The sequence below is a fragment of the Podarcis erhardii genome, assembly GCF_964252035.2.
Source record: "Podarcis erhardii genome assembly, chromosome: 2".
In the NCBI taxonomy this organism is placed as follows: domain Eukaryota; kingdom Metazoa; phylum Chordata; class Lepidosauria; order Squamata; family Lacertidae; genus Podarcis; species Podarcis erhardii.
Window position 1 is genome coordinate 625,388 of NC_138498.1, and position 13,808 is coordinate 639,195.

General features: G+C 44.3%; 1 protein-coding gene across 2 annotated transcripts in view; it reads left to right on the forward strand.

Annotated features, from left to right (window-relative positions):
* Window positions 1-9,263: 9,263 nt before the first annotated feature.
* The window catches only part of LPAR2 (lysophosphatidic acid receptor 2), an 81,356-nt gene continuing 76,811 nt past the window's right edge, over window positions 9,264-13,808 (forward strand). The window contains exons 1-2 of one of the 2 annotated variants that reach the window (XM_081851795.1): window positions 9,264-10,510; window positions 11,619-11,708. The gene's annotated coding sequence lies outside the window, so the exon portion shown is untranslated. Of the gene's footprint in view, window positions 10,511-11,602; window positions 11,709-13,808 lie in introns of those variants that run through there. The other variant, XM_081851797.1, reaches the window with a different exon arrangement.

A 13,808-nucleotide genomic window follows, 5' to 3' on the forward strand; every position in this document is an offset into this window, starting at 1 on the left:
TCCATCGTCCCAAACCCGGGGACGGGATGTCAGAACAGAAATTGTTGGAGTTGTCCATTAATTGAAAACGGAACACTTTTGACAGATAGAAATAAAAGAGAAACAAAATAATTCTAATGCTGCTTTCTGCTTGTCTGTATTGTTCTGTAAGGAAACAAAGTACCTGAAAATTGAAAGTAAATTTCCCCTTGTTGGATACATTTTAAAGATAGACGTTAAATAGAAACTGTGTCCTCTAGAGGGAGCATGTCAGTGTGTTTGCTGTAATTCACAGGGAAGATACAACAGCTGTGAAAAATTGACCGTGGGACCAGCTATTCGACCTTGAACAGAAATGAATAGGGAGGAAGTTTTACTTTCTGCCCTTGGCAAAATAAATGCTGTGCTGCAGCAGCTGGATGAGAAAGTGACTTTGATGAATGAAAAGTTGGATTTTATATCTGCTGCAGCCAGCAAATATGAGCTAACAGGAAACGAAGTTAAAAGGCAAGTCCAAGGGCAGATGAAGGTGGAAGAGGTGGCGATTGCACCTCAAAAGCTACAGAGACTCAAAATCCCGCACGATCAAAAGGTGCAACATTGGAAGATTGAACTTGGAGAATATTTGCAAGACTCTGGAGTTAAGGAAATTCCTAGCTCTGGTGCGACTGTGAAACAAGTTGATGAATATTCCTGGAACAACTACCTTTTGGATTATAAATTAAATATAGGGGAGTGGATTAGCGGGGAATGGGACAATCTGACGAAAGAAAATGGAGAATACTACTGTAAGGAATTCCCCGGAGACTCACTCCCCAAGGAGAAAGGGAAGAAACTACGTAAGAACCCAACAAGGGACAAGGATGTGTGCAAGTACAAACAGGAACAAGAAAACCTGCAGAGGGGGCATAGAAGGGACCTGAGAGCCTCAGATATTAGAACACCAGATTGATGGACAGGATATAATGGTGAAAGGACTGACACTACCCGAAACCAGGAAGAAGGGACGTTGGATAAAACTAGAATGAGATTTTCTTTTTATATATCTTTTTATTTTTGGAATTAGTGTAATACTAATGAAATATTAGAATGTGCTGGAAAGGATTAATTGGCTTTAGCAGAAAGGTTTGAAGGAGTTAAGTTTAAATATGGTTTAAATTTTGAAATTTTATTGCTTTGAAGGCAAGACAAGGCTAAAGAAACTAACGCTAAATTGAATTGAAATTTTTTTTAATGTTAATGATAATGAAATGAAATGAAGCGGTTTTAGTAATAAGGTAAAATAAGAATTTGTAAGAATGGATTGATAGTAGACGAAAATTTGGAGCTATAATACGTGAGGATAAATCAATTAAGGGTAAATTAAGAGGGTATGAATTTGCTGAACCAAATTTTGAAATGGAATACAAAAAAGGGAGGTGTGAGGAAGTCAGGAAAATAAGCAAATGAATGGTAAGAAACTAAAAAGAGGGATTTTTATTTTTTCTTTTTCTTTTTATTTTTATGTTAAATTTTGGGATTTTGTATTTTTTGTGCTTTTTATTGTTTATTGTCTTGTAATTTCTTTTTTTGTTAAAATTTAATAAAATATCATTTTAAAAAAAAACTAAATCCAAACTGGGCTGTTTTTTGTACAAGAAAAACATGTTCATCTCACACGTCATGCTTTGTTTGGGCTTATGTGCCTGCACTCCCTGATTAAGAAAGTTAGATTAATGTACAGGGTTTGCTTTTTCATTTTAACTCCGTTATTTCAAGGCTGTAAACTCTTCCATACTGGGGCACACATACTTGTGAAGCATTCTTCCCCCACTCACCTGACACTCCTGAAAGTAAAACTATGGCCTACCTTAGAGGAGAGGCATGGTGAAGTTACCCTCACAACTTTTGGGCAAATTAAAGCTGCTGGATGAGGAGTTAGGCCTCTCAGGAAGTAGTCCTATAGCAGCTTAACTGAGGGCTCCTCTGGGAACATGTGGCAATCCAGGGTGTTTTCTCTAACTGTTAAAGAGCAGTTTTCCCTGAGGGAAAGTGTGTGTGTGTGTGAGAGAGAGAGAGAGAGAGGGGGGGGAAGTGTTGGATAAGCACTTAAATGAATTATTGCTTTGCAAGAGTCGTAACATAACTTTGCTTGATTTTATAACAAACTTCTAGTTGTTCAAGGTGTGCCCGCCCACCCCTTCCTTTCAGAGGGAAATGTTCTCATTTTGCACTGGTCATTCCCCCATCTCTCGGATTGGGTGATGGAGGTGTTAAGTTTTTGGTCACAGTGCGCACATGTGGAAGTAGGCACCTTTTAATATTTTGATTCGTGTTTGGGGCAGTCTGCCTCCTCCCAACCTTGCTGTGTGTTTCTAGGGAGCCAGGTCAAATAAATATCCATTCTGAGTTTTTCCTGAATCAAACTTGGCTGCGAGGAAAAAAATGTCAACTGGTTTCTTCCCCTGCTGTAGCAGTGTGGAAAATGCCAATTTTAACTGTATTTTTAAAAGACTGCAGTCACTGCACAACTTAAAAGATACAGAAGCCAGGGACAATACGGCCACAGCAGACCCCCGACCCCCGATATTTGGGTACTCTTCACTTGCTTAGAGGCACAGCATCCTCAGGTCCCTCTTTAAAGTATCAGATGGGGGCACTTCCGGGTTAGCGCCTCCGGCAATGGCGGAGCTCCTCCGAACGGGAGGAACTTGCTCTGTGAAAAGTAGGGTCTGAACCGCCACGGCGAAGGCGGAGACCCACTGAAATCACAGGCGGAAGAAACCTGTGAACTTGGGATTCGGCTGGCACCCTTTGCGCCTCCCCTTCTCGCGGGGAAACCCTGTTTTGGGGATCCGGAGCGACGTGGGGTGAGTGGCGCGGTGCTTTGAATCGACTGCTTCTTTCACGGAGTGAAGCCGCATTGCTGCTGCCGGAGAGCGCTGACTTTTTCCTGTGGACAATTGGACTTTAAACAACAACCCGTGAGTAGTACGGAAAATTGGATCTTTAAATACCTTAATTTGACATCGAACGGGGAAGGTTCAAAACAGGAAGTCCGCCTTCCCCTTTTGTAAATAGACTGAAGCAAAGAGCTTACAAGTTAAGGTCTTGGAAAGTCTTATGTAAAGGATTAAACTTCCATCGATTGAAATTATTAGACCCCCCTTGGAAGCAGGAGAAGAGGGGGGGATTTTGGACAGTGTATCCTGAAGGAGAGAGTGATTAGAATTAAATTGCCACTGCTCTGAACCTGGGAACGGACTGACAGTGGTTGATGTTTTGGGAGAGTTCATTGACAGCGAAGAGAATGGATGTTGACAGTCGGTTGAATAAGAGAAATATATTGTTTCCATTGTCCGCTTCTGCGTTTAAAAGGGAGGAAAAGTAACTGAAAATTGAAACCAACTTTACTTTTTGAACTTTCTTTGAAAGGATTGATACAAGTGGAGACTGTTTCCCTCTAGAGGGAACTTTTGAAACTGTTACAAGAGTGGAGCTGGGAAATCTCCAGCTGCTTGATAAGAAGTGTGGGAACTAGAGACTGACCTTGGACATTCGAGAATGTCGACAGGAGAAGCCTTAGTAAATGCATTTTGCAAGATAAACTATTTGCTGGAACAGCTTCATAAAAAATTGGATGTTATGATTACTAAAACTGACATTTTGGGACCAAAAGTAAGCACCAATACAGAAATTATTCAGGATTTGACACAGGAATCTATTTTAGCAGAACAAATTGCTGAAAAGGAGGAGAAAGTTGCTGTTGTCGAACCTAAGCAATACAAGGGGGAGCCTTAGTCTTACAGAGGCAAACCGAAGACTATAAGTTGAGGCCCTTTATGATTGAAACTAGAAAAAGTCAGACTCTGAAGATCGGAGCCTGACCTGGACTGGAAAAGGAAAGTTGGAAAGATCCCTCTATGCAGGGATTAACTGACTTTTGGAATATGGACTTGGGTCAGGAGGAGATTGGAGCTCGGGGGGCCTTTGGAGTTGGAGGAATTTTGAAATATGCCCTGAAATACTTTATGGATCCTAGCTTTAATTGTGGAAATTTGGTTGACCTGTCGAGAGGGAGTGGAGGTGTCATTGGATTGGAGTTTCCTCAAGATCTGCTCTTTAGCATTAAAGAATATGAAGAAGAACTGCAGAAGGGATGTGGAAAAGAGTTAAGAGCCTCGGACATAAGATCTCCAGGTTGATGGACTGTATGGAGTGGACGGAAGTGTCTGTCAGAGCCCGAGACCGGGGAGAGGAGATGGTGGAAGAAGATTGGAATATTTAAAGTCTATATATAGAAATATTGTAAAATTAATGAGTGACAGGAAAATGTTGGAATGAATTTTTATGGCCTTAGTAGAAATGCTATAAGGAGTTAAGCTTAAATAAGTATACTAATTTTAATGGAAATAAGATTAAAAATATGTTAAGATATTTATATGATAGAAAATGGAGAAAGATGGAAAGGAATTGCTAAAACAATTAATGGAAGTGGAATACAAAGAGGGAGGTGAGAGGAGGTTGATGATATAAGGGAATGAAAGTTAGAATATGGAAAAGGTATGATGTATGTTTTTAAATTGTTTTTGTTTTGTTTAGTTTAGTTCATTGTGTTGGGTGATGTGTTGAGGTTGTGTTTTGTATGGTTTATATATTGTATTGTATTGTTTTATTTTTCTTGTTCTTGTTCTTTTTTTTTTTTGTTCTTCTCTTTCTCTTTTTCCTTTTTAAAAAGTAATAATTTTTTTTTTAAAAAAAAGTATCACATGGGGTTCGCTTCCCAAAGAAAGAAGCTGTAGCCCCAGAGGCAGAGGTGGGGAGCCTTTGGTCAGGCAACAGATGGAGGACCACAGATTTCCCCATTCCTGCAATACAGGAGCGATAAGCAGTATAAATAAAATACAATTATAAATAAAATTTTATTATTATTATTATTAGAGAAGAGGGCTCCTGTACCTTTAATAATGGTGCATACGAAGGGAGCAATTATTTACACTTTGGTGGGGAAAGCAGCATCTCAAACTCCTCTGAGCAAACATGCTCTGGGTCTGTGGCTGGGGGGGGGGGGCAGGCAAGTCAGCAAGTTCTTGGTTTTGTGCAAAGAATGGCTCTAGCTGGCAGTAGTAGCTGCTGCAACTGGGTTATTTGGAGCAACCGGGAGGTTTTGGTACTTCTTGACATTTGAGGCGGAACAGAAGATCCAGGATCAATGCTGCATGAATCATCACAATATGGATTTCCACAAAACTTGAAAGTCAGATTAAAAAGAAGAACTTGGTCAGAGACCACATACCAATCCTGCATCACTCAGCTCTAGCCTTTTCAAGAATGACTGTGCAGACAGAGTTTGTGAGAGGGCAAAGGGAACAGCACTGAATCAGGAAGTGTGGGGTGAAGTGGAACAAAATCACTTTGCACAAAAGAAAATCAGCACAAAAGAAAATAATGTATCGGGAGCATTATGATGGAATGGAAGCACCCAAAGTCCATCTGGATTACGCGCCATGTACAACAAATTGGGCATTTCCAAGACCAGGGGAGGGGAATACTGCAGTTTGCACACAGATTCTTCCTCCTCCTCTCCACCTTTGATATATCAGCCTTGGGCAAGATAATCCTCAGTCCTTTTATGACTATATCCAAACAAATGCTTCTGGCAACAAGCCCTTTGCCATTGTTCAAGGTTCAGGGCTAAACAGCTCACTGCAAGCAGCCTTCAGTTTGTTTGTTTCCTTTGCAGCTGGCTTGTGCGGCAAGGAATTCAGAGCCATTTGGTGCAGTCAGGAGAATCGAGGGGCAAAGCCACCCAGGAAGCAAAGTGAGGCGGCTGCCTCAGGCAGCAGGATCCACAGGGTCAGCAGATCCAGCCTCCAAGGAATGCAGCGCTTGCTCCTACTTCTGCCGCCTTCCTTGGAGACTGGAGACTGGGAAATGCAATTTACTCCTCACAGAACTACAGTTCCTGGCATTCCTAACAAACTTTGCTTCCCAGCATTCTTGGATGGATGGTGTGGATGTAACTGCATCCCTTAAGCCCATGTTGGACAGCTCAAATGAGGAAGCCCATGATCCATGGCTTTGTGTGGAGACTCAGCAGTCACCTTGAGGTGAAGTGTGGTGTTTGTGAAATTGTAACATGCGGGACAGTTCTTTTCAATTGAGAGTTCATTTTCTCTGGCTCCATTTGCTATTGTCAATTGTCAAACAAAAATTAGGTGGATACGGCCCTCCCCAAACAGGCTCCCTTCGACCCACATAGCTTCAAACCACTCAGACCATGGCTGAGATCCAGTGGGGTGGAGGCTTCCCATTTTGTTGGGAGGGAGAAAAGAAACAATATGAGGCACCAGACTCCACATGCCTTTTCGCTTTTGCAAGAATTATGTCTGCAAAAGCCGCCTTTCCCTCCCCCTCTCTATCAGCTTTAGTGTCGGACGCCTGCAGAGCCCTAAAAAGTCATTTAGCGTGCCTTTCTGCTTAATGTCTGTAAAAGAAAAACAACAGGCCATGTGTTGCATCCGGTGGCCAGAGGGCTAAATATGTCTCCCTCCCTCCCCAAATGCATGATGGAACACTGAGATGCTCGCTTGGCTCGGCTCAGCTGCGGACGCCACTCACCGCCTTCAAAGTTGTCTCCTGCAGAACAGCCCTCCAGGCAAATCTGCAGCGCTGGCCCCCATGGTGGAAAGAGCCAGACCCCTCCTTTGCTTAGGCCCAAAGCATGTCTGCGGGTAATGCAAGGCAAAGAAGCCCCTGCAAATCCATGTAAAAGAGCAAAGGGGGTGTTAGAAGCGTAAGCGACTTTCGTATCTACTGAGGCCTATGAATAAATCATATTCCAGCCACAAGCTGTCCTATTAACGAGCATCTTAGCCACAAGCTGCTCTAACTATAGTATAAGCAGTCTAGGCCGTTTGTGGTTGCCTAGCTGTTGCAGCTTGTGTGAAAAAGCAACATTATCACTGCTCACATGGGGGCATGCAACTCTCCCTCCACCAGCTGCTTGCACCACTCAGCCTCTTTCCCTCGATGCTTCTATTTCTCCTAGCTGGGCCCTCGGATGTTTACACCATGCATTTAAAGCACATTTTCCCCCTCCCAAGAATCCTGGGAGCTGCGGCTTACCCCTCCCAGAGCCAAACTTTCCAGAACCCTTAACAAACTACTATTCACAAGATCATGTGAGTAGGGAGATGTGCTTTAGATGTGCTCAGCTGTGGAGAGAACAGGCAGCAAAAGGAGCAGAGTCAGCACCCTTTGGGCAGCTGCCGGGGCTTCCAAGCCATGGCTGCATCCGCAGCTGGCACCGGGAGGCTGGGTCTATAAGCCACCTGCCATTTTAATTCCCTACAATGCCCTTGATGTAGATTCGCTCCAGAGCATTGTGGAACATTAAAAGAATAGCCACCATCATTAAAAGAACACCACCTTGAAGCAATGCTATGTCAAAGGCATTGGGAGCCATGAAACTGGCAGGCGGCTTAAAGCCCCCCAGCCAAATGGGATGCTGCTGCAGATCCCACCACCAACAGCCCCCAGGAGGGTCTTCCAGTGTAGGGCACTTTGTGCCTCAGCCCTGGCACCAGTCTTGTCCTGGGGTGGGTGGGGAGGCCACAAGAAGAAAAGTGGCTGCTTCTAGACATATCCATGTGGATTTTATCTCCAGGGATAAAATCTACTCAGCTGGAACGTGATCTTTGAGCCCCCCTGGTCTATGAACTGATGCATCTTCTGATGACCTACTCAAGGCTGCAGAGTAAAGGATGGGTATTATCCTCCCAGCTCCTGGGGTGGCCCCCTTGCCCCAGGCAACTCCACTGATCCCTCACAACTTGGCTTGGTTATAAAGGGTTCAAGTCCAGTTTTCCCTTTGCTTCAGCCACAGCCAGACTCTGGCTTGGCTTGTTTTGGTTCCTCCTCGTTCTCCCTTCTCACATGCTCTGTAGTTGTTTGCCATCTCCCTCATCTGCCTGCCTCCATCCTTGTTCCAGTCTTCCTTTGAAGGACTCCTCAGCTGACTTGACTCTGCCCCCGGAGGACCGCTTTGACTGTGCTCAAGGGCTTCACTTCAATTCTGGTCCCATCAGTCTTGCTGCAACTCAAACTTTATCTCTTTGCAGATAGGTAGCCGTGTTGGTCTGCCATAGTCAAAACAAAAAAAATTCCTTCCAGTAGCACCTTAAAGACCAACTAAGTCAGTTCTTGGTATGAGCTTTCGTGTGCATGCAGAAGTGTGCATGCACACGAAAGCTCATACCAAGAACTGACTTAGTTGGTCTTTAAGGTGCTACTGGAAGGAAATTTTTTTGTTTTATCTCTTTGGGTTTTCAGCTACAGGTAGGAACTCAGCACTGAAACTCTTAATGTGCCGTTCATCTGACCCTTGTGCCACAGAAACACACTGAATGCTTGCTGGTCTCTCATACATCTGAATGATGCCATTCATAATAATTCATTTTATTTTGTAGTATCCTTGTAAGTATCCTTGATTAAAAGACTTTCTTTTCTCTGCCTAATAGAAGCCAATCCTTCAGCTCTTGCGAGAAGGATTTCATTCTGCTTTCAAATCGTCTTTTGCATTTTTATTTCTGAAATGGATTTTTGCCTTCCAGCAGCCCTGTGTCTCCCTGTGACAAACAGCCACTCTCCTTTGCTCGGCAGCAAGAAACAAGTCAACGGCATTCATTAATCTGACGCGTACGGAGAAAGGTAAATTTGTTCTGAAAGTGTTGTCTGTGAAGCCAGTGCATCTCCAGGGCCCTTGTTGCTAACGATCTGAAACCTGCTGCCTAAGCAAAGCCAGAATTGCAGCTTTGCAAGTTCTTTTTTTAAAATAAATGATAGAGCAAGGAGCGACCACAAACAGCTGGTTGAAAAGGATGTCTAACTTGATCCTCTCCAAATCTGCTCTTCAGCACACTCTCAACTTGTTTTCGCTGAAGCAAACAACAGCCAAGGGCGTTTTCTAAATCTGTGGCAGAAATGACAGGCGATGGCTTCTGCAGAAACCCATCAACCCACGGGATCTGACAATCCTGTTCCTGGGAATGCCAGGCCTTATTGTCAGCTCTGGCTCCATATTAGAGTTTGCCAGGCTCATTCGCCTGGAAGGAAAGGTGCCAGATTTGTAAGCGGAGCTGTTGCCAAATCTGTGGAAATGACTGTGGGATTTTGGAACCCCCACCTGCATGCAGCAGCTTTCCTAGCAGAGCATTCCATAAGTAGTTTAAAAAAAAAGGTAAATGATCCCTGGACGCTTAAGTCCAGTCAAAGGCCACTATGGGGTGTGGTGCTCATCTTGCTAAATGGTGTTTCCCATAAGTAGTATTGCCCGTCTCTCTGCTGCCATCACCCCAAAAGGGCTCCAGTAAGAGGTGGACTTTGGTAATATGGTGCCCTGAGCAAGGCAAAATTTTTGCCCCCCAAACTATTTCTTATTTTCACAATCATTCCTTTTTGGGACAGTTGCTTTTTATGGACCTCAGTAGACATCTGTAAAAATATAGCTGCTAACAACAACAACTTTTGCACCATCCTCAGTCTTTTAGGTCAGATGCAGCTGCTGCCTCTGAATGCAGACTCCAGGTGTCCCAGTATCTGAAGGAATGCCTCACATGGTACCTGTCTGCCCAAGATCCCAGAGGAAAAGCCTATCTCATTGCCAAGCCTACCCGGACCCCAAGATCATCTTCTGAGGCCCTTCTTTGTGTGCCTCCCATTGGAGGAATGCTCTCCCCAGGGAGGTTTGTCTGGAGCCTTCATTGTACACCTTTAGGTATCAGGCGAAAACATTCCCCTTCCATCAGGTCTTGGGCTGATTAACATCTTAAAACACTTTTAGATGTGGTTGTGGGAGGGGATATTGGTTTGTACAGTTTTTTTGTTCTTGTTTTATGCATTTTGTTTTTTTATATTGTATTTTTATGTGCTGAGCCGCCCTGAGATCTACAGATGAAGGGCGATACACACACACACACACACACACACACACACACACACACCAACGAACCAACCAACCAAGCATTGGTTGGTGTTTGGGGAGGCCCTGTGTCCTCCTCACAGTCCTCTCTCGGAAGGGGTTTCAGAGGACAGCTCTCTCTTTGGAAATATCCTCTGTTTGAAAGGCTACGTGCTCCACATTAAAGATAAAGAAGCCAACACCTGGACAGCACAACACAAGAAGACAGCACCTGGATCAGGCACATATGGGTGAAATTTTTTTCCTGTTAATTATTTCCCAATTTGCAATTAGCATATACACATTTCAGACAAATCTGTGACCTCTTTTCTGACGAAGTATTTCTTCTTCTGTTTGTTGATGCCACCCAACTGGACTGCCTTGTGGCTGAATGTCCTCAGGGTCTTCCCTGCCTCCAGACTGGGACCTGCAGAAAAGGACAACTAAAATGATCAAACCCTTCCTTTTGTTAAGTGAATAGTTCTGCAAGGCCTGTGAAGTACTCCCCCCTTTTGTAATGGAAGCCAGGGCAACATCTTGCCCCAGAAACCAAACAGCTGGAAATCATGCGCAGCTAGAGGAGATCCCGAGGTAGGTGGGGTGTACACACTCGTGTGTGTGTGTGTGCGCGCGCACATGTGTATGTGTAAGAGAACACTAGACTGTTAGTCCTGCAGCTAAGTCTGAAAGGGAAACAAAGGCCTGACTCTAAAAGCATTTTACATCAAATTTGCATCTGCTAATTTATATGGCTTAATGCACACTTTGAAATAATGTGTATAATCTAAACAGAAATAACATGCATCCCATCACGCTGGGGAAGACTGTGTTCCAGGTTACCTGCTCAATCTGACATCCGGGTTCTCTTTATGGGCAGCTTCAAGGCTCTCCCTTCTTATCTTTTATCTTTAAAGCAGACTTGGACCCAGCAACCCTTCAAGGAGAGGACTGTGCTCTGCAGTGGCCGGTGTGTGGGCCACCTTTTGCACACTGCAGAACAGGGTAGTACCTGCCCACATTCCTTGCAGGGAACGGCTGGCAGCTTCTCCTGGGTCCTGTCCTGGGGTTCATACATTATGTTTTCAGCTGAACCTTGGCTGTTTCAGCAGCATTGCTCTCTTGGGCTGGGCCTCTCCTCCTCTCCACCCCCCACCCCGCCTCCACCCTGCTTTTGATTTCCACAAAAGTGTGGACAAGCAGTCAATTTAATAACTAACTAATTCCATTAGACATTCTGCAGCAAAACAGAAAGAAAAAAGAAAAAAGAAACCATCACAAGACTTACAGTACTTAAAGATTAATACATCTACAAAGCCCTGAGCTCTAGGATATCTTAGGGACTACTAGATCTCTTCTATCCCAGCTTGACCACTGAGATCATCTCTAGGAGCCTCAGTGGTTGTTGAGACTCAATTGACAAACTGAAACCTTCAATGTCATCAGCCCAGTCCTGTGAAATCCTCTTCCCAGAGAAATTTGGCAGGTGCCCTGTACATTAACCTTTACATGTTTGCCATAAAACCTTTCTATCGTCAGACTCTTGCAGACAATTAAGAAAAACATTTTCAATAGTTATTAGCTGCTGCTCTGTAATTTTAAAATGTAGGGTGTGTATTTTTACTGTTATAAAATAATTTTTAAATGACATTGTGATGTACAAGTATTTTTTTATATAAATAAAGGCATTTATTTGTCATAGCATAACCAAACAAATCCAGGAAAAGTTTCTGTCCCTTGCCCTAAAGGAGTAACAAGACTCAGAACATGACTGCTTGAATCATCGGATAAGGTCAGTGTGCCAGACAAGGACTTAGGTTCAAATCCTCATTTAGCTCTAGAGCGCATTTGGGTGACCTTGGGCCAGTCATACTCTCTCTCTCTCTCAGCCTTACCTACCTCACCAGACTGTTTTAGAGATAAAATGGGGGTAAAACCCATGGAAGGAGAACTAGGGGTTATTCAGCATCAGTAGGACAGAATAACCTGCAACGGGGTTATGATGCTACCACATATTATGAACCCAGTGGTATCTCTGAGAAAGGAGGCCTCATCTGGGGAGGAACTTAGGTCAACAGTAGAACAAGATGTTTTGCATTCAAAAAATCTCTGGTTCAATTCCTGGCAACTCTATTTAAAAAGGATCAAGTGACAGCTGATAGCAAAAGCCTCTGCCAGTCCAAACAGACATAGCTGGGCTAGAGAGACAAAGAGTCTGTCCCGGAGGGTTCGTGTAAAACTGTCCCCCTTAAAAAACAAACAAAAAAACTTCACTGTAACCAAGTTGCCCTGTAGTAAGAGCAGGTGCAATAAAAGACCTTTAATAGCCAGGCAAAAGGGGAATTTCAGCAGCTTCAGCTTGTCCTGCTGGTTTCCCTTGCTGAACTGCCTCCTACGTAGCTGTGAAGGATGCTGGAAGAATCCTGTCCACATCTGCACCTAGCCAAGTTCACAACCCCTGCGGTGGGCAAGGGGGGGGGGAGTGGTACCTGGGGAAGCCTCTCCTCCTGTTGTGACCCATTCTGATCCCATTCAAAATGCATCAGCTGGTATTAATCCTATGACTTATAGAGTCCAAGCCAAAGCATGTTTACTCAGAACAAATTCCCTCTGTGCTCAATGGGGCTTTCTGTCAAGGAGGGGTGGATAGAAGGGGTTTGGAAAAGGATCTGGCTGAGGGGCCAGATCTTGAGCCACCTCCCTCCCTGTGGACCATTTTGACAGACACCTGGCATCACCATGACGTCAGGTGATCCAACTTCAGAGGAAAGAGTTGGGAGCGTACAATCCAAGGGCTCCGGGCTCTATCTAGGAGAAGAATCCCCTTACATCTGAGAAAGGGGAAAGGGAAAGTCAAAGACTTGAGAGCACTTTTTTATCAAGCAATTTTTTTAAAAAATCAATGTCTCCAACTGATTAATCAATTCAGCATAGGAAGACAGCATATAAGAATGAATTGTAAAGGTAAAGGTAAAGGGACCCCTGACCATTAGGTCCAGTCATGACCGACTCTGGGGTTGTGGTGCTTATTTTGCTTTATTGGCCAAGGGAGTCAGCGTACAGCTTCCGGGTCATGTGGCCAGCATGACTAAGCCACTTCTGGCAAACCAGAGCAGCGCACGGAAATGCCATTTACCTTCCCGCTGGAGTGGTACCTATTTATCTACTTGCAATTTGATGTGCTTTCAAACTGCTAGGTTGGCAAGAGCAGGGACCGAGCAACGGGAGCTCAACCCGTCGCGGGGATTCGAACCACCGACACTTCTGATCGGCAAGCCCTAGGCTCTGTGGTTTAACCCACAGTACCACCCGCGTCCCTAGGATGAATGAATTGTAGTTATTTCTAACATTAATATTCTTCTCTTCAGTAGTCAATCAGCATCCCTAGCATGGCTGGGCTAAATTCATTTCCCTCGAGAGCCAGTGTGGTGTAGTGGTTAAGAGCGGTAGTCTGTAATCTGGGGAACCGGGTTCGCGTCTCCGCTCCTCCACCTGCAGCTGCTGGGTGACCTTGGGCCAGTCACACTTCTCTGAAGTCTCTCAGCCCCACTCACCTCACAGAGGGTTTGTTGTGGGGGAGGAAGGGAAAGGAGAATGTCGGCCGCTTTGAGACTCCTGAAGGGGAGTGAAAGGCGGGATATCAAATCCAAACTCTTCTTCTTCTTAACATGGAATGTCCTTGTCAGCTGGGATCTACCCTCTTCTGCACTCTGCGGGCCAAAGGACCCTCGACATAAAATGCCTCTTTGCATCTGACCTGCTTTTTTTATATATATAAAGAAAGCATTTAATCATATCAGGTAGGAGTCTAATAATTAATGAGAAAAAGAGCATGGAATGGGGGGAATTTAACCCTCACCAGCTGACCTCCTGAGCAAAATCCCTCTTTTGA